The sequence below is a fragment of the Tamandua tetradactyla genome, chromosome 5 (genome assembly GCF_023851605.1).
Source record: "Tamandua tetradactyla isolate mTamTet1 chromosome 5, mTamTet1.pri, whole genome shotgun sequence".
In the NCBI taxonomy this organism is placed as follows: domain Eukaryota; kingdom Metazoa; phylum Chordata; class Mammalia; order Pilosa; family Myrmecophagidae; genus Tamandua; species Tamandua tetradactyla.
The window spans coordinates 82,159,001-82,184,482 of NC_135331.1; the positions used below are offsets into that span (position 1 = coordinate 82,159,001).

Consider the following 25,482-nt stretch of genomic DNA (forward strand, 5'->3'; position numbering starts at 1 on the left):
GGCGACGCGGCTTCAGTACATTTTGTATCTTTAAGGGTGAGGTGGGCGATGCTGCAAGTTTCTGGAGGGTCAGGCCTTGGCTGGAGGGAACCGAAATACCGTCTGCTCGTGGTAGCCAACTTCAGCCAACCTGTCAGCATCTCCCGACAAACACAAAAGTGAACACGGCAGCAGGGAACTGAGCCGGCCTTAGACCATCTGCCTTTAGTTTTCTCCAGCACACACGAGTCTCACCGAGTGTGGACCTGATCAGTGGCACTGAAGGTTGAGGTGAGAGGAGGCTGAAAGTTAGACCTCCAGTGGGCCAGGTTGTGCATAACTGAGAGTGTAGGCTTCTGAAATAGCGGCCCTCAAACAGGCCAGAAATGATTTGGCTCTTCTTTTGTTTGTTCTTTTTGCTTCTCCCATCCTTTCCCAGAGGCAACCAGTAGATAAATGTCCAGGGCTACTTGCAGGCCTGGCAGCTGGGTATGATTTAGGACGAAGTCATCCCTTCAGGATAGTCAGGGCAATGAATTGAAGGGTGTTTGTCAAAGTGCTCCTAGTGGAAGCCCTGTGGTTGCAGCTGTGCTCCTTGAAGCTTGAGAGATGCCACTTGCGTAGGTGCAGACTGTTTTACTCTCTCTGCTGCTCCAGAGTTGAGCTCCGGGCCTTGGGTAAGATGCACAGGGGAGGAGCTGACGCAGTCCCACATCCATTTCCTCAACGTCAGTGAAGCACACCAGAAGCAGCGGAAGAAGTAGGACTGCTTTGATTGCATGTGCAAGCACTGCCAGACAGGCGAAGGGTGACCTGGGATGACCTGAAGGGACACGCAGATCTGACAACTTATGGGGCTTTTGTGGCTGTTTCTGGAGGAGCAAGTCAAGGGGGATTTCCCAGAGAATCAGTTGAACCCTGTCCACGAGTTTCCCAGATGACAGTCCCGCGCCCCCTGGGAGGTCATATGGTAAGTCGCCCCATTTCTATTCTGTGAAATAGGAATTTTAGCGCCCCCAGCAGAGTGTAGTTACATGGGATGGGGGGTGGGGGGTTTGATGAGGTGATCTGTGTCAAATGACTGGTTTGTGGAGGAAACACTTAGTGGATTTTAGTTCCTTCCCTGCCCCTTTGTAGGTTAAGTAATGCGGAGAATTTCAGACAACAGTTGTGGCTGTTACCTGGTGATGAAAACTTTATTCCTGACCACCAAAGATGGGTGAAGTGGCGCTCTTTCCATGTTCACTTGGTTGTTTTGATGGTTCTGTAGGTGACCTGTGGCCATTAGTTCCTGACCCTTCACTTGAAGTATGCTGTTCCCACCTGGTGACAACATGCCCATGTCTTCCAGCCCAAGGTACAGAGTAGGCTCATCTCCTGATGTGAAAGACTGTGATCTCTGGTGGCACCTGCCTGGATCCAAAGAAATACATTTGTGTTCTTTTAACCTCTAATTGGGTTTCTCTATTAAAGTCACTCAAATAACTATCCTAACAAAAACAATAACAACAAAACTCAATCTAAGCAACTGACTATAACTTTTTAAAAGCAGGCACATCCGAAAATATAAAACAGGCTGTTAGAATGTGATAGATTGAAAATGGAAAAGAATTAGGATGCCCTTGTTCTAATTTTGTTGATGACTTGAAGCATCTGTGTTTTCAAGTCTCTTCCTGTTAGGTCTCGGTTTCCTTATTTGTGAAAGAGGGAGTCAGAGTAACGTGTAAATCGTTCTTCTAAGGTGGACTGCCTATGGTGTCATCACAGTTGCTCTCCTTTCTTTTCCTGATAATGCTTTATCCCTGTCTGAGTGTCCCTTAGTGTGGCATCCTTTGTCATTCAATGCCAAGCCTTTGACTGGCATCAAAATCTTTCCTGATTCCTTGATATATGTAAATATAAATGTGATGAAAAGGAGAAAAATATTTTAAATATGAAAAATAACGCAAAAAATATGAAACATTCCTCTTAATTGTAGCTTTGGAGTCTCATTGTTTTGGCTGGTTAGGTTTTTCCTTTTCTCTCTCCCCAACATTTATGTATGGTTCTCACACTAGAAATGTGCCAATGTATCAAGGTTAGGCACCAACAGCCTCTTCTTCTCCCTCCCTCCTCAGCTTGCCCCTCTTCTCCCCTTGTACCTCATTCTTCCCTTCCTCCCTGGCCTTCTTCTCTGACTCCTTTACAGGCTTTTCCTTGGTCTTTTTCTTGTATTTATTCTGGGGCTCCTGGAGAAGGGAAACCTCCCGCCTAGGGATTCCTGAAATCCTCTCTGTGGTTCCAAATATTTTCCTGTATTTTCTCTGAAAATTGGAGCCAAGTGGAACAGCCCATTTTGTCACAGAAGTGGCCTGTTTACCTTCATCTACATGTTGTATGGGTTAATTACAACCTTCAGCCAGGTTGTATTGGGAATCTTCACTTTTGCCTTTCTTTAAAAATTGTGTTCAGTTTTTCAGGTGAAAAGGACATTCTTCTCTACAACATCAAGTTGAGCCAGATTTTTGTGAGCACCTAAGCACCTAGCATTCTCTGAATCTACCAGGCATGCTACTGATTACTCCTGAAAATGAGTAAGCATTTTGAGTTTGAATGTTAAGAGACTTAGGGTAGATGAGAGATTAGTCATCATAAACTAGCTGTGATTTTATGAGCCACTGCTTGGGCGAGAAGCTTTGGAAGCAGGCTGCAATGTAGGATGAATGGATTGGTGGTGCACCTGTGGACCACCAAAGACAGAACACTGCCCAACACGGCATGACATGGACCTTCTATCTAATGCGTTGATTCAAATGGGCTTAGGAAAGCAGACATTTGCTGAAATCACTTTTCTGATACAGTGAAAGCATGTGAGCTGACAGGAAGCTAAATAACACTCCAGGGCTAGAAGGCATTGCTCCAGGCCAGGCAGAGACAGCCAGCAGACAGACCACACACCTCAAGGGTCAGCAAAGGTTAAGTCAGGAACAAGGAGAGCAGGAGTCAGGGCTCCGATGGGTACATCACTTATTAGGGTGAGTCCACTGGACAAGTGTGTGTGGATATAGAAAGGAAATCCAGGGAGACCCAGTTAGAGAAGAATATGGAAACCAGCATGGCCAAAATTCTGGGTATCTGAAGAATGGGTAGAAGCTAAAGTGGATGACGGGGGTCAGGAGAACAAATACAAAGTCATTCTAAGGCCCTCCTGCCCCCAAAGCAAGCAGTCCTACCCAGGGACCTCCAGGTATACAGGATGGGCACCCACTGCAGAGCTGACCAAGGGAGGTCTAGGGGGATCATCAATCTCCATCTTTTAAGGTGGATGTATTTTTATAGGGCAGCCTCACAAAACAATGTGTGCAGCAAACGTAAAGGGAACTGTTGAGACTAATTCCTTGCTGTGAAATAATTGGGCAGCCAGATATCTCTATCTATATATCTATCCCTCTTTCATTTTATATTAGTATATAATTTATTCTACCTTCATACAGTGGAAAAGTAGTTATTTATTAATAGCAGTGATATTGATGCTTTCATGTTGATATGGGGAAATGTCCAAAATATACTGAGTGAAAAAACCAGCGGTTGAGATAAAGATATCATTCCAGTTAGAAACCATATTTGAACCTATTGGCGTATAGAAACATGCCATGTGCACCATACAGGCCAGACATTCAGATTGTACCCACTGGGGGCAGGTTGGGGCTGATGGTCTGGAACAAGGCTCTGGGGTTTGGTTGATAGGAAACACATCACGAGTAGATGGGTGATGAGGGAGCTGGAAAAGCCACGGGAACTTTTTGCCACAATTGCAGATATGAGGCGTCCACCTTGAGGAAGGTGTTCATCTGGCCCCACACTGAAATTCAAAGATGGCAGCTCTTCAGAGTTGAAGTAGGCTGCCTCGTGAGAGGTCCTCAGCTCACTGTCCCTCCCTCTTCTCCACCTTCTCAGGAAGTTGTGAATGAGCTGATACAGTTCTCCAAGGCTCCCCTGGAAAAGGTTGAGAAGGCTCACTCAGAGGATCTGTAACATGAGGTAAGAATTCACTTTTTTAAGGCCATAGATTTGCAGAGGAGGGTGGAAAGGTCTCCAGCAAGGAAGGGGGCTGAGGGTGATGATAAGAAGCAGGTCAGCAGACCTTTATCTGGAAGATGGCAACACTCAAAAGTCAGAGATCCTGACTTTTCTTGCCTTTAACCTTTAGCACCACTTGATGGTGTATTCTTGTGACTGTTCAAGCCCCCAGATCTGGGTCAGAGGAAAGCAGAGGCAAAGAGACACATGGCTCTGGGGGATCTTGCCATCAGAGACTGTGCAAATGGAGATGGCAATGACATAGGCTGGGAGTGGATTTCTTGTTTCCTACCATTGAATGCATGTTTTGATACGGGTTCCAGGCCCTATCAATTGAGCGTGCAACCCTGATGCTCTTGAAGCACCACAGATTGTCAATCCTGGCTGTAACTTCAAATCTGTTGGAAACCTTTGATGCCCAGGCCACAATCCAGGACATCTCCACCAGAATCCCTGTGGTGAAGGGGACCCAGGCATCAGTATTTTTAAAGGTCTCATGTGATTTCAGTGTGTACCAAAGTTGCCAGCCCTGCAGATCAGTTGCATCAGATCACTGAGCAGCTGGACAACCAGAGTTCTGTGTCTCACCCCCCTGAGATTATATTCATCCAATAACAGAACACAGACATCATGGATCAGTACAGATAAAATTAAGCATCTCTGTAAGCAGGTCTTGAGAGCAGCTGTGTTTGTATGATGCTGTGGCATGGCAATGGGAGATACTTTGCATTCGTTTCCATCTGTTTTCCCTGCTCTTGTTACTCCTCCTTTACTCACTTACTCATTGCCCATTTTGAGCACGTACTGGGGTGACTAACATGAGACATACCCCTTGCATCGCAGGAACTGCATCCAGTGGGAGAAGCAGTCCCAGGATTAGAGTGTTATTGGATAATATGGAAAGTTGAGGTCAGAAGCACAAATTAGGATCGGTAGGAAGTGGGAGGGCTCCACTGGCTCCACATGCTACATTTTCTCTTGTCTTCATTTCTTCCTTGTTTCCATTCAAACCAACCTGGTCAGGGGGTGTGTAGGGCCAGACTCCCTGGCATGGATTTTGTCAAGTGCCTCGGGAAAAGTCTCAGAGCACAACTAGTTTTGAGTTCTGTGAATTGGAAGTAATTGTGTGGCATGTAGGTCATTAGAGTGGCTGGGAAAGAAGAGGAAAATCTCGAGACTGTTTTGTAGGTTGTTACTTAGCCTGTGAATCAGAAGAAAGCCTTACTCTGAGCTGGTTGGGTCAGGCCCATCTTGTATCTCAGCAGGGCCAGTGCCTCCTGGGAGCCTCCCTCTCTGCTAGTGTGTTTTCTACACTTCCAGCAGGACATGACTGTGACACTTCACTATGCATACGGGGCACCCAGGACTTGCACAAACTACAGGGTCCAGGGTCCCTCACCCAGTATTTGTTTTCCGTTGGTCTGGGGTAGGGCCCAAGCATCAGTGTTTTTTAAAAAGCTCCCCAGAAGATTCCAGAGAGCAGCCAGGGTAGTGAATCGCTCATGTGATGGTTAAGAACACAGACAGTGGAGCCTGGCTATTGGGTTTTGATCCTCGTCCCATTGCTCGCTATGTGTGTTTTAATTTTCTCATCTGGTAAAATGGAGACATTGGTAGTGTCCACCTCATTGCCCTGTGGTGAGAATAAGAGTCTAAACCACCTGTTCTTCTCCTTTGCAGTAGTTATGTTTTACAGAGTTTCTGCTAACACTGAATTAGTAAATCCCAAGTCATAGTCCCTACAGGGCATGGTTCCTACAAACCTTTTGTCCCAGGGTTTTGTCCACTGATCAATGCCTAATCTGATTTTGCATGTTTTTTTTTTTTTAAAGACACCTTATTTAGTACATACTGTTGATTATTCACATTGAAGGCATGGCCAAGAGTGCTGAAACTGACACCTAAAGGAACCTTCTCTAACACAGGTATTTTCTCTGAAAGCAGATTGCCACCTCTTGTGCTTGGGAACACTAGACAGCACTTGAGCACTATGCTGAGGGCCATTTTGAAGAGTGAATTCACCAACAAAAGATGTGGTATGAAAACACTGCAGAAAGGATACTTGTTTACCATATGAGATCTGAAACAAGGAGGCAGAGCATTGCCACATTTGATTTTGGCTGAGATGAGCCCATTGGGCAAGTCAAATTTATTGCTTCTCTGTTTATATTCATGAATGCTTGAAAATGACCACGAAGGCACTGGGAGTATTGTTTTTTGCAGTTACAGTTAAGTTATAGGATGCAGGAAAATTTCCAGATATGGAACATGCCAATAATCATGACTGATTGTATATGATTTTCTTAGCTCTCTGCTATCTCATCACTCTGCCACACCCGCCATGTTTTCCCCACTTTTGCCCCTCACATCCCTATATCTTAGGGTCATTCTGTTATTCTGATCCCATCTTGGGTGTTCTCAACTCTGCCAGCAATTTCTGCAGTCATAAAGGAATGGGTGTTTGATAGCCTCATGATCCAATTGAGCATGTTCTCAAAGGGCAACACTCATTGTGAACTCTGTGTCTCTCTCCAGATTGTGAATTTATGCAGGGAATCCCTACCAATGAGGAGCCAGTGCTTGCTGACCACAATGCCTACCTGCTGCGGATGTTAAGCATTGTTTCAGAGGTCCTCTCTTACCTGCAGATCTTTGGGGATGCCGGGGACTATACCAGGAACTTGGTGGATGGCTACATTTAGGTGACAATCCTGGGCTCCACCAACTCAGGCAAGTTTATCTGTTCCTGAAAGACACACATTATTGCCAGCTCTACCTCCTACACCCCCAGCAGGCCTCAGTATCAATCATATTTCTCTTTATGACTGAACAGTGATGACCAAATGATCGGAGTTGCTACTCCAGGTGAAAACTATTTGTCATCTGTGGTGTGTCCCAAATCTTCCAGCCCATTGATCACTTGGGCAGAAAGTTCTGCTTTTGATTTCCTTAAGGCAGAGTCCAGCTTGATTTTTTTTTTTTTACCATCTCAGTCTTTATTGTCTATCTTTTCTTCTGATTTTGTTTGTGCCCCCAGGCCTCCTCCCTCTATCATTCTCACATTCAGCTTCATTTAGTGTTCTAACATTATTGTATTACAGTTAGGTAGTATCGTGCTATCCATTTCTGAATGTTTACAGTCAGTCCTGTTGCACAATCTGTATCCCTTCAGCTCCAATTACCCAATATCTGCCCTATTTCTATCTCCTGATGGTCTCTGTTACCAATGGAAATTCTCCAAGTTCATTCGCTAATGTCAGTTCATGTCAGTGAGACCATTCAGTATTTGTCCTTTTGTTTCTGGCTAATCTCACTCAGGATAATGTCCTTAAGGTCCATTCATGTTGTTACATGCTTCATGACTTTATTCTGTCTCACAGCTGCATAATATTCCATCGTATGTATATATCAGAACTTGCTTAGCCACTCTTCTGTTGCTGGACATTTTGGCTGTTACCATCTCTTGGCAATTGTAAATAATGCTGCTATAAACATTGGTGTGCAAATGTCCATTTGTATTCTTGCCCTCATGTCCTCTGAGTAGATACCTAGCAATGGTATTGATGGATCATATGGCAATTCTATACTTAGCTTCCTGAGAAATTGCCACACTGTCTTCCATAGCGGTTGTACCATTTGACATTCCCACCAACAGTGGATAAGTGTGCTTCTTTCTCCACATCTTCTCCAGCACTTGTCATTTTCTTTTTTAGTGGTCATGGCCATTCTGGTGTGTGTGAGATGCTATCTCATTGTGGTTTTGATTAACATTTCCCTAATAGCCAGGGAAGTTGAGCATGTTTTCATGTGCCTTTTGGCTATTTGTAGTTCCTCTTCTGAGAAGGGTCTATTCATGTCTTTTGCCCATTTTTTAATTAATTGAGTTGTCTGTCTTTTTGTTGTTGTGTCAAACAATCTCTTTGTACATTCTGGATACTAGACCGTTATCTGATGTATCATTTCTAAATATTGTCTCCCATGGTGTAGGTTGTCTTTTTACTTTCTTGATGAAGATCTTTGATGCACAGAAGTGTTTAATTTTGAGGGGTTCCCATTTATTTATTTATTTCTTCAATGCTCATGCTTTGGGTGTTAAGCCTAGGAAACCACCTCCTATTATGAAATTGATAAGATGTTTCCCTGCATTTTCTTCTAAAAGTTTTATGGTCCTAGATCTAATGTTTAGGTCTTTGATCTATTTTGAGTCAGTTTTTGTGTAGGGTGTGAGATATGGATCGTCTTTCATTCTTTAGCATGTGGATATCCAGTTCTGTAGGCACCATTTATTGAAGAGACTGCTCTGTCCCGGGTGAGTTGGCTTGACTCTCTTATCAAAGATCAATTGTCCATAGATGAGAGGGTCCATATCTGAACACTCTATTTGATTCCATTGTTCAGTATATCTATCTTTATGCCAATACCATGATGTTTTGACCACTGTAGCTTCATAATATGCCTTAAGATATTTTTAGCTATTCAGGGCACCCTGTCCCTCCAGATAAATTTGGATATTGGTTTTCTATTTCTGAGAAGTAAGTTTTTGGGATTTTAATTGGTATTGCATTGAATCTGTAAATCAGTTTAGGTAGAATTGTCATCTTAATTATATTTAGTCTTCCAATCCATGAGCCCGGCATGCTCTTCCATTTATTTAGGGCTTCTGTGATTTCTTTTGACAATTTCTTGTTGTTTTCTTTGTATAGGTCTTTTGTATTTTTACTTAAGTTTATTCCTAAGTATTTTATTCTTTTGGTTACAATTGTAAATGGAACTTTTTTCTTGATTTCCCCTTCAGATTTTTCATTACTAGTGTATAGAAACACTACAGATTTCTGAGTGATGGTCTTCTAACCTGCCACTTTGCTGTACTCATTCATTAGCTCTAGTAGTTTTGCTGTGGATTTTTCAGGGTTTTTGACATATAGTATCATATTTGCAAACAGTGAGAGTTTTATTTCTTCCTTTCCAATTTTGATGCCTCGTATTTCCTTTTCTTGTCTAAGTGCTCTGGCTAGGACTTCCAACACAATGTTGAATAACAGTGGTGATAGTGGACATCCTTGTCTTGTTCCTGATCTTAGGTGGAAAGTTTTCAATTTTTCCCCATTGAAGATAATGTGAGCTGTGGGTTTTTCAAATATTTGCTTTATTATGTTGAGGAAGCTCCCTTCTATTCCTATTCTTTGAAGTGTTTTCAACAAGAAAGGATGTTGAATTTTGTCAGATGCCTTTCTGCATCAATTGAGATGATCATGTGGTTTTTCTGCTTTGATTTGTTGATATGGTGTATTACACGAATTGATTTTCTTATGTTGAACCATCCTTGCATACCTGGGATGAATCCTACTTGGTCATGTTGTGTAATTTTTTAATGTGTGGCTGGATTCGATTTGCAAGAGTTTTGTTGAGGATTTTTGCATCTCTATTCATTAGAGAGATTGGTCTGTAGTTTTCTTTTCTTGTAATATCTTTGGCTTTGGTATGAGGGTGATGTTGGCTTCATAGAATGAGTTAGGTAGCTTTCCCTCCTCTCCAATTTTTTGAAGAGTTTGAGCAGGATTGGTACTAATTCTTGCTTGAATGTTTGGTAGAATTCACATGTGAAGCCATCTAGTCCTGGGCTTTTTTTGGGGGGGAGCTTCTGAATGACTGATTCAATTTCTTTCCTTGTGATTGGTTTGTTGGGGTTGTCTATTTCTTCTTGAGTCAATATTGGTTGTTCATGCCTTTCTAGGAAGTTGTCTGTTTCATCTACATTGTCTAGTTTATTAGCGTAAAGTTGTTCATAGTATCCTCTCATGACTTCCTTTATTTCTGTGGGGTCAGTGGTTATGTCTTCTCTTCCATTTCTAATTTTATTTATTTGCATCCTCTCTCTTCTTCTTTTTGTCAACCTTGCTAAGGGTCCATCAATCTCACTGATTTTCTCATAGAGCCAACCTCTGGTTTTGTTGATTTTCTCTATTGCTTTCATGTTCTCAATTTTATTTATTTGTGCTCTAATAATTATTTCTTTCCTTTTGGCTTGCTTTGGCATTAATTTGCTGTTCTTTGTCTAGTTCTTCCAAATGGACAGTTAATTCCTCGATCTTTGCTCTTTCTTCTTTCTTGATATAGGCATTTAGGGCAATAAATTTCCCTCTTAGCACTGCCTTTGCTGCATCCCATAAATTTTGATATGTTGTGTTTTCATTTTCATTTTCCTCGAGATATTTACTGATTTCTCTTGTAATTTCTTCCTTGAACCACTGGGTTGTTTAAGAGTGTGTTGTTGAGCCACCATATTTTTATGAATTTTCTGGCACTCTGCCTATTACTGATTTTCAGCTTCATTCCTTTATGATCTGAGAAGGTGTTTTGTATGATTTCAGTCTTTTTAAATTTATTGAGACTTGCTTTGTGACTCAGCACATGGTCTACCCTTGAGAATGATCCATGAGCACTTGGGAAAAAGGTATATCCTGCTGTTGTGGGGTGTAATGTTCTATATATGTCTTTTAAATCTAGTTCATTTATTGTAGTATTCAAATTCTCTGTTTCTTTGTTCATCCTCTGTCTAGATGTTCTGTCCATTGATGAGAGTGGGGAATTGAAGTCTCCAACCACTATGATAGATGTGTCTATTTCTCTCTTCAGTGTTTGCCTCATGTATTTTAGAGCATTCTGGCTCAGTGCATAAATATCTATGATTGTTGTATCCTCTTGTTGAATTGTTCCTTTTATTAACACACCATGTCCTTCTTTGTCTCTTTTAACTGTTTTACATTTGAAATCTAATTTGTTGGATATTAATATAGCTACTCCTGCTCTTTTCTGATTGCTGTTTGCATTGCATAGCTTTTCCCAACCTTTCACTTCCAACCTATGTTTATCCTTGTGTCTAAGATGCGTTTCCTGTAGACAGCATATAGATGGGCCCTGTTTTTTAATCCATTCTGCCAGTCTGTGTCTTTTGATTGTGTTATTACTGTACAGGCAGTAATTTCTTCTCCCATTTTGCCTTTTGGATTTTATGTGTCATATCTAATTTTTCTTCTTTTTACCTTTACTGATAGTCTTCATTTCTAATTTCTTCTCCACACCTCTCTCTCCTGTCTTTTCTTATCTGTCTCTAGAGCTCCCTTGGGTATTTCTTGCAGAGCTGGTCTTTTGGTCACAGATTCTCTCAGTGAATTTTTGTCTGCAAATGTTTTAATTTCCTCCTCATTTTTGAAGGACAATTTTGCTGGATATAGAATTCTTGGTTGGCAGTTTTTCTTTTTTATTATCTTAAATATATCATCCCACTGTCTTCTCGCCCCTATAGTTTCTGCTGAGAAATCTAAACATAGTCTTCTTGGACTTCCCTTGTATATGATGGATTGTTTTTCTCTTGCTGCTTTCAGAATTCTCTCTTTCTCTTTAACATCTGACATTTTGATTAGTAGTTGTCTTGGAGTGCATCTATTTGGATCTATTCTCTTTGGGGTATGTTGCACTTCTTGGATCTATAATTTTAAGTCTTTCATTAGGGGTGGGAAATTTTCAGTGATAATTTCCTCCATTACCTTTTCTCCTCCTTTTCCCTTCTCTTCTCCTTCTGGGACACCCATAACACATATATTCATGCACTTCATGTTGTCATCCAATTCCCTGAGTCCCTGCTCCTATTTTTCCATTCTTTTCCCTATATTTTCTTTTTCTTGTCAGATTTCAGATGTCCCGTCCTCTAGTTCACTAATCCTATCTTCTGCCTCTTGAAATCTGGCATTGTAGGTTTTATTGTATTTTTCATCTCTTCTACTATGCCTTTCATTCCCAGAAGTTCTGTGATTTGTTTTTTCAGACTTTGAATTTCTTCTTTTTGTTCATTCCTTGCCTTCTTTATATCCTCCCTCAATTCACTGATTTGATTTTTGATGAGGTTTTCCATGTCTGCTCAAACATTCTGAATTAATTGTTTCAACTCCTGTATCTCACTTGAATTGTTGCTTTCTTCCTTTGACTGGGCCATTTCTTCAATTTTCTTAGTATGATTTGTTATTTTTTGCTGCCATCTAGGTATTTAATTACCTTGAGTAGTTTATTCTGGAGATTGTTTTTACTTCTTTTTTTCCCTAGGATTTTCTTGCTAGATGACTTTGTTGTCTTTGACATTCAGTTCAGCTTATTGTAGTCCTCTAGCTTAGGTTTTGTTTAATAGACCAGAATTTTCAAGTTGTTGCTTTTTTGTTTCTTGCCCTGCCTGTATGGTCCCTTTCCCCTACTCCTTAGTAGGGTCTACTTAGGTATTATAGACCCCAGTCAGTTTTTCCCATACCAAACTGGTCTCCTCTTAGGATGAAAGAGTCAACTGTGTCAGTTTTCCCTGAGGGTGAATCCCAGCAGATTAAAAGGCTTTCCTATGAAGCCTCTGGACTCTGCGTTTTTCCTATCCTGCCCAGTATGTGACACTTTTCTGGCTGTGGGTCCCACCAGCATAAGCTGATGTGGTACCTTTAGCTTCAGCAGACTCTCCCTGCTTTGGGCGTGGTGGAGACAGAGGAGAGGTTGTAGGCTGGCTTTAATTGCTTCCCTTTTCCAGACCCTGGGGTCTGAATTCCTTGAGGGAGGGATTCCACCTGAGCTGGGCCCCACCCTTCTCCTGGAGAATGCACAGGCTCAGACAAACTCTCCAACACCCTGTTTCTGCCTATGCCTGAGGCAGTGGAGCCCAAGAAGCCTTGCAGCTGTATGCAAAGAGTAATTAAGCGATAGGAACACAGCCACAAAAGAGAAAAAGAAAAATCCTTTTCAGAGCAGAACCCCATTCCTCGGGTCTGCCAATCAAGAGCTTAAGTTGGTACATTGTTCTGTGTATCTCTAGGTTCTGTGTGCCCCCTCCTTTCCTGCAAGGCCCAGACCTTTTCAGATGCATAAACACCTGTTTGTTTTTTCTTTTTTCTTTTTCTGTCAGCCCTGCACTCTGTGTGCCAGGGCAAAAACCAGCGACCTCTGCTTTTACTGGAGGTTCAGCCGAGCTGGGGGTCTATTTTTAGTAGTCAGATTTGTTAATTAATTCCACAATTGGCGTTTGGTAGTGCTCAACCCCTGCTGCTAGTAAAATCTCTTTCCTTTCTCTCTGGGAAGCAGCCTGTGGGGGAGGGGTGCTGGCGGCCGTTGCTTGGGGAACACACGGTTCTAGGTGGGCTCTCAACTGGTGCACCTGGTCCAGAGTAGAAATTCTAGCTCTTCCCTGAAAGGACTTTCAAGGTAGTTCCCTATTGCACTTTGGCTTCCCATGCTCAAGTTCAGCACGCAGTTTCCCCAAGAGGACTCGGCCCTCACTGCCTTGCTGTGTGGAGTGATTGGCAACTCTCCCCACATATGTGTGTCCATCTGTAGGGCTGGTGGGAGGGGCTGATGGACTAATCCATGGGGGTGCTTTATAGACTGTCAAACACTGACCAGCTCTAAAGGCAGTAGGTTTTGCTGTGATGATTTTTTTGCTGTGCTCCTACAGGAAGCTCCACCACCCCAACAATGCCCAACTGGACATGGCTGAGATGAGAACAGGGTGGATCAGCTGGCATGCTGGATACATTGAGGTGAGGCATGGGATGATCTGCCTTCCCCGTTCTCCTGGTGACACATGGATGCTCCCACCTGATCACCAAGGACCTGATGGCAAGTAGCATCTCAAGCCTTTGCTGTCCTACCTGGTCTGAGCTCTCTGAAGTTTAGGTGGACTCTGCTTTAGGAAGGTGCATAGATGACCAGCCAGATCTGAAGAGACTTAGAAATGTTTTAGCCCACTCCCCTTGTCTTCCATTTGAAGAAACTGAAGCCCAGCGAAGTGGAGTAATTTGTGCATAGTCCCAGAAGGGGTTGACAGTAAGACTGAGACATGCACACTGAGTGTGTTGTACCAGGAAATCCCAAGCCTGAGTGAAGAAATCCTAAGCAGTAGTGTGTGTATGCTTGTATGTGTGGTCCCCCTTGTATTACAAAGTATTCTGTGCCATGTAGAGTAGAGTTTGGAAGTAGATGCCCCTGAACCAGTGGGATTGATTACCACTTCATCCCTTTTGAACTGTGGGACTTTCTGAACTTTGAATTTTATGGGCCCTGGTCTCCTTCTCTATAAATTGAGGGGAAATGATAGCTATCAGTCCACCAATAAATTAATTTTGCAAAGTACTTGTTAGACTGCTCAGTAAATGGTACATTTTCAATACCTGCAAGTTTCTTTTGTGCTTCCAAGGGATGGTTTAGTTGAGAGAGACAGGGTTGTTCTCATTCTGAGCACTGTCAGCAAAGAGGACAGACTTTAGTGTCAGCAAATATGCCATAGAATCATGGCTTCACCAACTTGAGTTAGTTTGACCTCTGATATGTCCTTTTACTGCTCTTGTCCACAGGTTCCCCATTTATAAACTGGAAATAATGTAGTAGCACCTCCAAACTGAGGACCGAGTAAGGGGAAGGAAATGGAGAAGCCTGACTTGATGCTTAGGGTATTAAGCTTGTCAAAGGTGGACTTTTCATTGCTATATCCCCAACACCCATCCCTGGGGCTGCTCATCTTCCCTCTACCCTCCACTACCTTCCATCTGTCTCACCTGACTGGAATATTCAGGATTTGGTTAACTAGAATGGGTGATGTGGTAGTTAGGTTCAGGTGTCAGCTTGGCCATGTGAAGGTGCCTGGTTCTATTGCTGTGGGCATGAGCCAATGGCATGTGAAGCTCATGTGTTGTTGATTACATCTGCAGTCAGCTAGGAGGCATGCCTGCTTTAATGAATGATGTTTGATTTAATTGGCCGAATGGTTAAATGAAAGAGCTCAATGTAGCACAGCCCAAGCAGCTCAGCATACCTCATCTCAACCCTTGTAGCTCAGGCCAGACCTTTGAGATGCAGAAAGGAATCACCCGGGGAAAGTTGTTGGAACACTGAGGCCTGGAGAGAAAGCCAACAGAGACCTTCTGCGCCTTCACATGTAAGAAAGAACATCAGTTGAAAGTTAGCTGCCTTTCCTTTGAAGAACTATATGTGTTTAACTAAATAAATCCATTTTTATTAAAAGCCACTCCATCTCTGGTGTGTTGCATTCTGGCAGCTCTGGCAGAGTAGAACAGGTGATATCCAGTTTCCTCAGGTTAATGTGCAGTTATGAAGAAGGGAACTTGTCAGAGAACTTGTTCAGAGTGTTGAATTACCTTAAATAGTGGGGGTTTTGTCCAAACACCAGGGGCCCCAATTTAAAGTCTGAGGTCCAAGGGAATTACTAGCAGTATTCCTAGAACAAGATAGACAGTATTTCTCACCTTCACCCTCACTGCCAAGCCCTGTGGTTCACTATGATGTGGGGGCTACTAGGACAAGAGTTGAGGTTTTTCAGGCCATAGGCCTCATTGAATGAAGATGTCTTTGCAGGGCGAACCTGAGAGAGAAACTTGGAAATACCCATTTGGGATGATCACAGGTCCTGTAGGACTGGACTTTGGAAGTTTTATCTACTCACATGTAACTAGGTGGACTTTACCAGCCTAGATTTTATCACTGGCCTCCAAAGAAACCATAAACTGAGCACTGAATAATTGCTTGATTTCTTTCTCTTTTTTTCCCCTGGTGGTGTCTGCTGTTCTCACCAGAAGGGACCCTCTGATTGGAATCCTGTGTGTACCTTGGTTAGGTTCTCTTCAGAGGTGTGCCCCATGTATCCCTAACTCCTGTGCTATTGCTGCGGTTTCTACCCAAGTAATGTGGGTCTTGGGAAACAACCAATCCAGTTGTGGTGTTATCATCTTATCTTCTGTGACCTCAGACTTCTCACTAATGTGTTGGGGGGTTACTGGAACAAAGCCATCCATTTGGGGGTACCACAGAGACTTCTGTGTCACCTGGGGCCACCCTTGGTTCCAGAGCTCTATACGAAACCATGAAGGCAGGTGATTCCACCAGGCCCCATATTTGCCATTTCTGCCTAAAATGTTAGGTTCTCCATCCCGCAGTTTCATTTCCAGAATCACCCACTGCCTCCCGCAGAAACCTGTTCAGTCGCTGCAAACTCTACAAATGTGCCACTTCTTTGCAGACATCTTCTTTGAGGACATACCCTTTCCTTGAAAGGTTCCCGGAAGACTTACAGTTCTTCTATGTCTGGATGGCCCAGTGATAGCACTGACATTTTTCTTGGGACCTGACTGACACTTGCAAATTGTATATGTTATCCTCTTCACTTCTTGGTCACAGTTGTCTGCCAACCATGTGGTTATTCCTTGTATTAATGGTCTGTTTTTCCCTAACTTTGTTGACTTCAATGTTCATCTTCCGAATCACTGATTCTTGACTTCCTCAATTCCAGGTGTCTTTCCCTTTGCTCCTTATCCATAACACCCTCTCCTGGCCACACTCTGGCCATAGTCATCACCATAATTTCTGCCTTTGTGACATCTTCAATGTATGCTACTCTGTGGTCATTGCCTCCTACCTTTTTACCTGCCCCCCTCTCAGTTCTTCACCAAAATTCCTCTATGTCCTCAATGCACCTCTGGTGTCTTCAGTTCCTTCCAGAGAAGCCACATCTTCCCTTTAACTCCTCTTTTATGCTGAAACCTCTCCTACATCCCCATTGTCCCTTTCTACTTGGTAGAGTCCAAATCCTGAATTTATTCAAGTGGCTGATTTTTCCTACCTGCACCTCGAGGTGAGCACAGTCAAGGAAGACAGCACCTCTGAGCACAGTTGCCTCTACAAACTCCTCCAGTTTTAGCTGGGCCATTGGTAGAGCCCAGAAAACTTCTGTGTGCCCCTGGGTGACTCCTTTATCCCTATTATATTTCCTAATATCTATCAGTCCTCTGCTTCTGCTTTTGACTCGTCTGTTTTCATTGGAACCTCATCTGCAACTTCATGGATAAGATGGAGTCCAGAGGATGGGATTCCGTCAGTTTCCTCTTCCTACATTTACACACATCTATCTGCATCTCTGTTCATCCTTCCTCCCTTCCATCCAGGACCAGTAGAATCAGAGCTCATTGTCTGTCTTTTCCTTGCTCCACCAAGAAGATGGTTTTGGTGGATATTGACCACAGCCTGCTTCAACTGACAGCCTCAGACATTGTCTTGAGACACTACAGCCTTGTGGTAATCTCCTGTTGTGGTCACGCAGTCTCCTAGACTTGGTTATGTCCTCAAGTGCGCTCTCATCTCATGCCACAGGCACTTCCTGAGTGACCATGACCAGGCCCTTTGTTTAATGATCACCTTCATGCCTGTGATTCTCAAATGCATATTCTCTGAACTTCCTCTTCATCTCACTCCCAAAATTCACTCCCAGACTTTCTGCATACACATCAAACTCAGGGTGTCCAAAACGGAGCTGTCTCTTACCTTTCTCCCCTCTGCCCATGTCTATTCCTCCTTCATACACCACCCCAAACACCATGATTGAGACCTGACATCCCCGCTCTAGTCAATTCCTAGTCGCCTACTGCATCCTTGACTTCAGATCAACCCTGGGTCCCTGAATGAGCCACAATTCCCAGCACCTCTCTTTGAATTTTCAAATGTTCCATCTAAAGTATTTGAAAACTGGATGACTCCCATTCTTCTTTCAATACCCAATTTGAGAATCACCACGTCTGTGAAAACTTCCCTGAATATCCTGGGCTCAGTGGCTGCACTGCCTGAGCCTCTCAGGTCACTTTCCTTCCCCCATCAGAAAATGTTTTCCATAGCATTGTAATTGCCTTTGTACTGGTCTGCTTCCTCCACCAAACTTTGGGGTCCTCTAAAGCAGTAACTGTCAGTCCTTTTACCTATCTTTATATTCCCAGAACCTGGCACCTGTCTTGGCACATAGTAGGCATGCGGTAACTGTATGTTGAGTAAATGAATGGATAAATAACAGAAAAAAGGCTGAGACAATTTGTATTTGTAGGTTGTCTGTTACAGAAGTCAGCAGAGCCCATTACACACTCTGTTTCCAAGCATATAGTCTTTGCTTCTTTCTGAGAACTTTTGAGAGCAGTGCTATTCAATACAGCCATCTGCAGTCGAGGAAAAATGCTTCTTATCCATGTTGTCCACTAGCAACACGTGACTATTCATCCATTGAAATTTAGATACTGTGACTAAGAATAAGAATTTTTAATTTAACTTCAATTAATTTAAATTTAAAGTGGCACGTTCGCCTACTGCTTTGAATTGTGCAGATTTAGAGAAAAACTTTAGAGTGTTCTTGAAGAGTGTGGGCACTGAACTAAAGGGTTATCACTTCTACTCTAGCTCTCCTAATATTCCTGTGTAGCCTTGGACTTGTTATTTTACCCATGCCTCATTCTCCTCCTACCATGTACATTCTCCCTATCATGTAAGTTGCTGAAAGTATTAAATTCCTTAAATGGAAAGCCCTTAGAACAGTGAGTGATCCATTGTAAGGACTCTTTGAGCGCTAGGTTTATTTATTTTTCAGCATTCCAATAATACTTTTGTTGGAATATCCCTTCTCTCAACTAGAAGGTGAAGTGAAAAGTAGAGGTAAGCAATGATGGGCTGGAGCCAGCTCCTGTCAGCTTGCTAGATGCAGAACTTTCCAACTCTTTGTTTGTTAGCATGGGGCTGATAGCTTAAATTCGGTCATGGTGGCAATATTGTCGACACAGACACTGGCTCCATTTAATTTGCACTGGTTGTCAACCTATACCAGTGGAGGTTTGTGACATAAGAAGAGTGCAAAGGATAGCTAGATAGGCCACTCAAACCATCTTCACCCAAACTGGGGTGAAATCTGCACCCTTTATCCTCTATCATGAAATATCATGCGAGTCTAACGTTTCTCATTACCACCCTTTAGACTAAGCAAGCTGCCCTGGTTCACCATGTTGCCAAATACACATATTAAAAGCCAGACATAGGTACTGCCTGGTTGAACCACTCAGAGCTGATTTTCCCAGAAGGGAATGAATGTGGTTGGGGCATATATGGGAATGAGCGGCAGCACTTTGTGAACTGGTCAGACAGGTGCTTTTTGGACCAGAGGTGCGTAGTTGCAGATGACCCCACCCTTTGCGTGAGGGTAGTGGCTTCCTTCTAGGTCAGTCCTCCTGTCCTCTCCTGGCTGAGCGTTACATGCATGGGCTGGAACCATCCAGCTCTTTGTCCAAGCTCACCTGGTCTCTGAAGTTGACTGACTATAGGCCCCTGTGTTCCAGTTTGAAACTATTATCTACGCACCAAAAGCCATGTTCTTTAATTCTCATTCAGTGTTGCTTGGTGGGATCTTTTTGGTTGTTCCCATGGAGATACAACCCATCGAATTGTGGGTGGTAACATTTGTCTAGTTCGTTTCCATGTACATGTGTCTCACCCATTCAAGGTGGGGTTGCTTACTGGAGCTGTTTAAGAAGGCACTATTTTGGAAAAAGTTTTATAGCCATGAAAGATACAAGAACTAACAAAGCAACCAGAATCAACCGAGTCCACGTAGACAGAGACCTCTGGAAAGGAAGGAAAATGCCCCGGAAGAGCTTCAAGAAATAAACCAGGAGAGAAAGCTAGTAAATAAACTATTTATGTAGTAATTTATTTATAGTTTTCCCCTTAAATAGATAAGATTGATAATTGTGTTAATATATATTCCAAAATGGAATGATAATGAATAATTATAATCTATGACTCTTTCTTAGATCCAGTTCAAGAAAACATTAAAATTTTTGTCATATGAGAGAATGTGAATATGAATTTGTTTATTGAGTACAAAAATAAATTTTAATAATTTAGTATTACAATTCTCTCTGTGTTTTATTGTTTGTTAAATCATTAAGTAATTTAAGAGAGATGAATGTTACGACATACAAATGATTCATGAGATATGAATTATTATTGAGAAAACTCTGGCACAATTGTAGGATTTGCTTTAATTTTTTCCAGTTCTATGCCCCCACATACCTGAAAGAGAACTTTGAAATGATTTATAAAAGACATGTAAAATATTGACACATTTTGAAGCTTTCTTAAAGGACCAAATATTTTTATTCTAATTTTTGAAACTTATAGAATCCAAATTAAAAGATGTAAAAGAAAGAAATGTACCTTCATGGAAAACTTTGGATACAATAATTTATTTCTAATTCATTTTTGGTTTCAGTTTGACTAATAGTTTTGATATTTGTCATGTATACTCATAGGAAATGTTGGCATGTATATTTTACTGCAGTGAAATACTGTTATTCCACATGCAGTGAGGAGTTTCTTTTTCTCTTGCCAAGAGTAGAGCATTGGAGTAGAATATACCTCTCGATTAGTGGTTCTGATGTATATTTATTTATTAAAGGCTAATTTCTGTGCAACTCATATAATATACAATTATCTGAGAAGTGTATTATAAAATATATTTTTAAAGTATTTCACTGACATGGAGGAAGTGATTCTGAATTAGCCTCTGTAATCCTTGAACCATATCCTCCCTTCAATAATCATTTTATTATGTTGGAGAAAGCAGAAATTTGAGCAGTGCCTTAAATCTTAATGGATAAGAATTGTACTAGTTGTGATAGGAAGGCAAAACCTGATTCTTATCCCTCTGTCTCTATTCAGCTTTTTTACACCATGACATCACCAAGTATAAGCCTCACCTTGTCTGTGTCTAGTTCCTCATTATCACTACAACCAGAAATATTTCCTGTCTTAACCCAGCTAAGGAACTGATGAGTAGCAGGAAAGAAAATGCTTTTTTGGTAAAAAGGAATCAACCAGACTCTTGTATCTGAGAGGCTTGTGAAAGGCAGCTAAATCAGGTCAGTTTGCATTCTGACTCTGACCTATAAAAGAGAGGGCCATTAAATTAAATTTGAAGTTGGAAAAGAATAGAAGACCTAGGTCCCCATTGTCATCCTGTAGAACCCTGCATTCACCTGTCCCCCCTTCCAACACAACTCCTTTAAATAAAAGGGCTCAGATATAACAGAGAGAGAAACATTTGAAGGAAAGAAAAGACATTCCCTTACTAGTCAAGTGACAGCTACATTCAAAAGCAATGTAATCATTTGAGCTATTGTATGGAGGTGAGAGGAACGATGGAGATTCGGTTAAAGATTCTTCAATTTCAGTTGTGATATATTAATTTTTTTCATGGGCAGGCACCAGGAAATGAACGTGGGTCTCCAGAACCCTGCCTGATAAGCCACCATGGCCCACCCTGAGTTGTGATTTATTTTTATGGTAGGGATGGTAAAAAGCTTTTAGCTGTCAAAGGGCTTCAAGGCATATGGGCAAGGGACCTGTGAAAACATATTTCTATTGTTCATCCTGAATATTGGCAATGGAAGCTTGAGAAAAAGACTCACAAATATGGGTCAGGGATAGACTATGGGGATTTGTGGGCCTAGGAGGAAGTAAATCACCTAAACTACCTCCTTTTTCCAACATTTTTTTCCCCAACAGAGTCTAAATCAGATGAGAAAAATAATTCCAAAGAAACAAAGCTCACAGCTAGAAACAAATCTAGATAAGGTAAAATGTACTCTTGTTCAGTGTGGCAGGACAAATGATGGGATAACTGTCTTCTCTGGGTTGCAAGCTTTCTGGAAGACAAGAACTTGCAGACCATGGGCCTTAGAGAGAAGTTGGGAACCATTAATTGGGTACAGTCTTGGCTGTTTGTGTTTACTGCTTGACCCGCGGCAGACAGCAACCCTCCGTGGGGGATTATATTAGCTAGGGTTCTCTAGAGAAATAGAATCAACAGGAGATATGTTGTCATGGTTAGGGACAGGTGTCAACTTGGCCATGTTATGGTACCTGTTCATCTGATTGGGCAAGCGCTGGCCTGTCTGTTGCAATGAGGACATTTCATAGGATTAGGTCATGATCACGTCAGCTACATCCACAGCTGATTCCATTTGTAATCAGCCAAAGGGGAGTGTCTTCTGCAATTAGTGATGCTAAATGCAATCATGGGAAGCCTTTTAAGGAGGACTCAGAGGAGACAGGTTCCATTCCTGCTTTGGCTGGTGAGCCTCTCCTGTGGAGTTCATCCAGGCCATCCATTGGAGTCATTGGCTTCGCAGCCTGCCCTGTGGATTTTGGACTCTGCGTTTCTATGGTCATGTGAGACACTTTCATAAATTTTATATTTGCAAGTGTTCCCTGTTGATTCTGTTTCTCTAGAGAACCCTAACTAATACATATGTGTAATAATAAAATTTATGAAAGGGTCTCATGCAACTGTGGGGATGTAAGCGTCGAAGATCTGGAGGGTCGGCCACAATCTGGCAGCTCCAATGAAGGTCCTCAATGAGGACCAATCAGTAAACTGAGGTCAATCAGTAAACACAAACAGCCAAGACTTAAATAACCCTGAACAGTACTCTATAAACCTGTCCAAATCATGAAAAGCCATGAGAGAATAAGAACTCCCATATATCATAGGATATTGGGAGACATGATGACCAAATGGAGTAAAGACATTAATATCAAAACCTGAAAAATCTCTGGAGTTTAGTTAATAGTAGTGTACAAATGTTGTTTTCTTATTTTGACAAATGTACCTTAATAAGGTAAATTGTAAACATCAGGAAAAACTGGGTGAGGAGTGTATGTGAACTCTGTATTATCTTGGCAATTTCCCTGCAAATCTAAGATTATTACAAAATAAAATACTTACCTTAAAATTGCATCTGTTTTACATTTAAATAAAGAGAGTTATTTACAACTTTTTCTGAGTTTGAAGTAATATTCAATATATTTTTTTCTTTTGAGGGTATACATTTTGTTCCCTTGGTGATTTTGAATGTAATAAAATTATTAGTTATCAAAATACAGTCATGTCTTCTGATACTACTCTACTGGTCCATGCCTAATAAAAAACTCCTTAATACATTTGTTTCCTCAAATTGATGGTGTAGCAGGCCACCTTGAAACCTCTGCCTTGCCACCACAGTGACCTGCGAGCAAAGCTTATTTCAAAACAACTTACCATCCAAAGAGCTCTATAAACCATTCATTTTTTCTAAGAACAGCAACTCTGCATTTAATTGTTACCTCTTACCTAGAGTCTTTTTAAAAAGTTTACTGAGGCTTCTTCTTATGCTTTTATTACCTGTGGTTCAGTTTTCCAAGATCTACTTCAAAATATTTAAATATGCTAATATCTCTGCATAAGCATCATATGAATTTCCATAACAAATTACCATAATCTGCTTGGTTTAAAAAAGAGGTATTTATCCTCTAATGGCTGTAGAGGATAGAAGTCTAAAATCCAGATGTAAGCATAGTGTGCTTCTTGGAAGGTTCAAAGGAAGAATACTTCCTTGTCTCTTCATGCCTTCTGGTAGTTGTCAGCAATCATTGGTCTTCCTTGGTTTGTTTATGCATCACTCCAATGCCTTTCTTCTTCTTTTTACACAGGAAATACTCCTTGTCTCTGTACGCAAACTTCTAATGAAGACACCCATTGTTAGATTACTGCCCACCCTAATCCAGCATGATTTCTGTTTCAATTGATTACATCTGCAAAGAACATATTTTTCAATAAGACTACATTCACAGGTTCTGAGTGGACATGAATTTTGGGGTACACAACTCAACACTGTGTAAGTATTAATCACATTTCAAATGGACACCGTTTTTCTTAGGAGATGAGAAACAAAATACAATACCTGGAATGCACTTTCTTCATTAAAATAAGCCTAATATTTCTTCCAGTTTTATACCTGGTGATGTACATTTCTATATAAGGTCATGCCCAGTTTTCCTCCAGTTTCTGAAAGGACCATCCCAGATAATATCGTTATTTTATGAAACTGTCCTTAAAATTCCATGCTCAATTAAACTTTTACTGAATTTAATATATATGCATAAAAGTTACACAGTCATAGACAATCCAAAGTTTCCACATTATTTCAGAAATACCTATTTTATTTTTGCATGAATGCTGAACATGTCCACTGCAACCAATAATTAAATACAACTACAAAATAATCACATCAGACTTATATTATTTCTACTATTTATCACCTACCATTGTAGCAAAATTTCAGTGTGTCATTTGCACATTTCACCCTGCAATGAGACTTGTTTAAGAGTCTTAAACTTAAGAGTCTTGTTTTAAATGGTGAGTTCATCAGTGATTGAGTATGGTGTAAAATGGACAATTCACATTTTTTAGATTAGATTATGGAAATCTGTATTCCTTCTATAGCAAGCACAGCAGAATATGAATACCGTGGAGTCAAGTATAATCAGAATAAAAGGGCTGACTGTTGAAAAACATGCAGCAATTAGAGCCAAGAAGTTCACCAGCCATTGATTGTGGTTTTTAAATAGAGCCAAATAAACATAATTGATGTAGGAAAGGGTGTAAAAAGATGCAAGGGAGGTCACCAGAAATGGATGCTTTATGTGGCTTTGGACTCAGGAAAGCATCTGTGGGAGAGATCATTCCTATGAATGTGTTGAATATGTTGTTTGTGCCTGTACGAGAGGGAAACCATGAAACCACTGGCCAAGGTCATAATTCCCAAACATGCAACATTGTGGAAGGGTAGCAATGCTACATAGAGTGATTCTGAAACTATGTCTTGATGTGGAACAGAACAATATCTCCAATTACTTTTCTCTGTGTTATTTTTATTAGTCCATTTGACAGTTAAGTAAATAGGAAAAATGATATTGATAAATATGTGCACTATCCAGCAGAGTATGTTGGGGCAACCCATGTGCTTCAGGAATTTTAATTTAAGGTGCTTCAACCTACAGTTTATGAGGCTGATGGTGATAGCCTGAAAGATACTCAAAAGGCAGGTGGTGCCAATGGACACACCCCTGGATACTCTGAACATAGAAAAAAAGCTTGCATCTAAAATCAATGTGGGATTGCTTCAGCCCAAAACTGCCACTGTCCGTAGAATTCCTCTAGAGAGAATGACTAAGGAATTGGTTATAGTCAGATGCTTGATAAACAAGTCTGTGGACCTTGACCTAAATCCGCTGAAGCAAATGTAGATAAAATGATATGAGTGAGACTTCCAGGAATATGGTTGAGTAGAGTAGCTCGAGATTAGCCTTGCTCCATGGAAAAGTTAGAGAAGGGATAGGAGGGCAATTTTGGGAGTTTGGCTGACCTGGGAGAACCTTCTGCTCTAGTTGCAGAGGTCCTAGTTGCAGAGGCCCAGGAACTGAAAGATAGAAAGCTGGAGCTTGGCATGGAGACATGGAGCCTGAAGGAGCTGGAGCTTGGCATGGAGACATGGAGCCTGCAGGACTACGGACAGGAGCCGGGGACTAGGAAGTAAGCCAGGCTGCATTCCTTGGGCGTGTTACTCTCACCAGTGCAGCCCTGTGACTGGCAACTCATCCCACACTCCATGCACCTGAACTCCAATACCTGCTCCCATTTCCTGTGCTCTAGGTGCTCCCATCCCACCAGCCCGCAGTGCACATACACTCCTACTCCCACTCCAAGTGCAGCCCAACCCA

The 25,482-nt window shown here is 41.7% G+C and overlaps 1 long non-coding RNA gene across 1 annotated transcript; it reads left to right on the forward strand.

The window, feature by feature from the left end:
- The first annotated feature begins 29 nt into the window (after positions 1-29).
- On the forward strand, positions 30-15,328 carry LOC143682552 (uncharacterized). Its single transcript, XR_013175185.1, has 5 exons — positions 30-949; positions 2,431-2,552; positions 3,916-3,999; positions 13,520-13,604; positions 14,895-15,328. It is a non-coding gene; the product is annotated as an uncharacterized LOC143682552 (long non-coding RNA).
- The last annotated feature ends 10,154 nt before the right edge of the window (positions 15,329-25,482 follow it).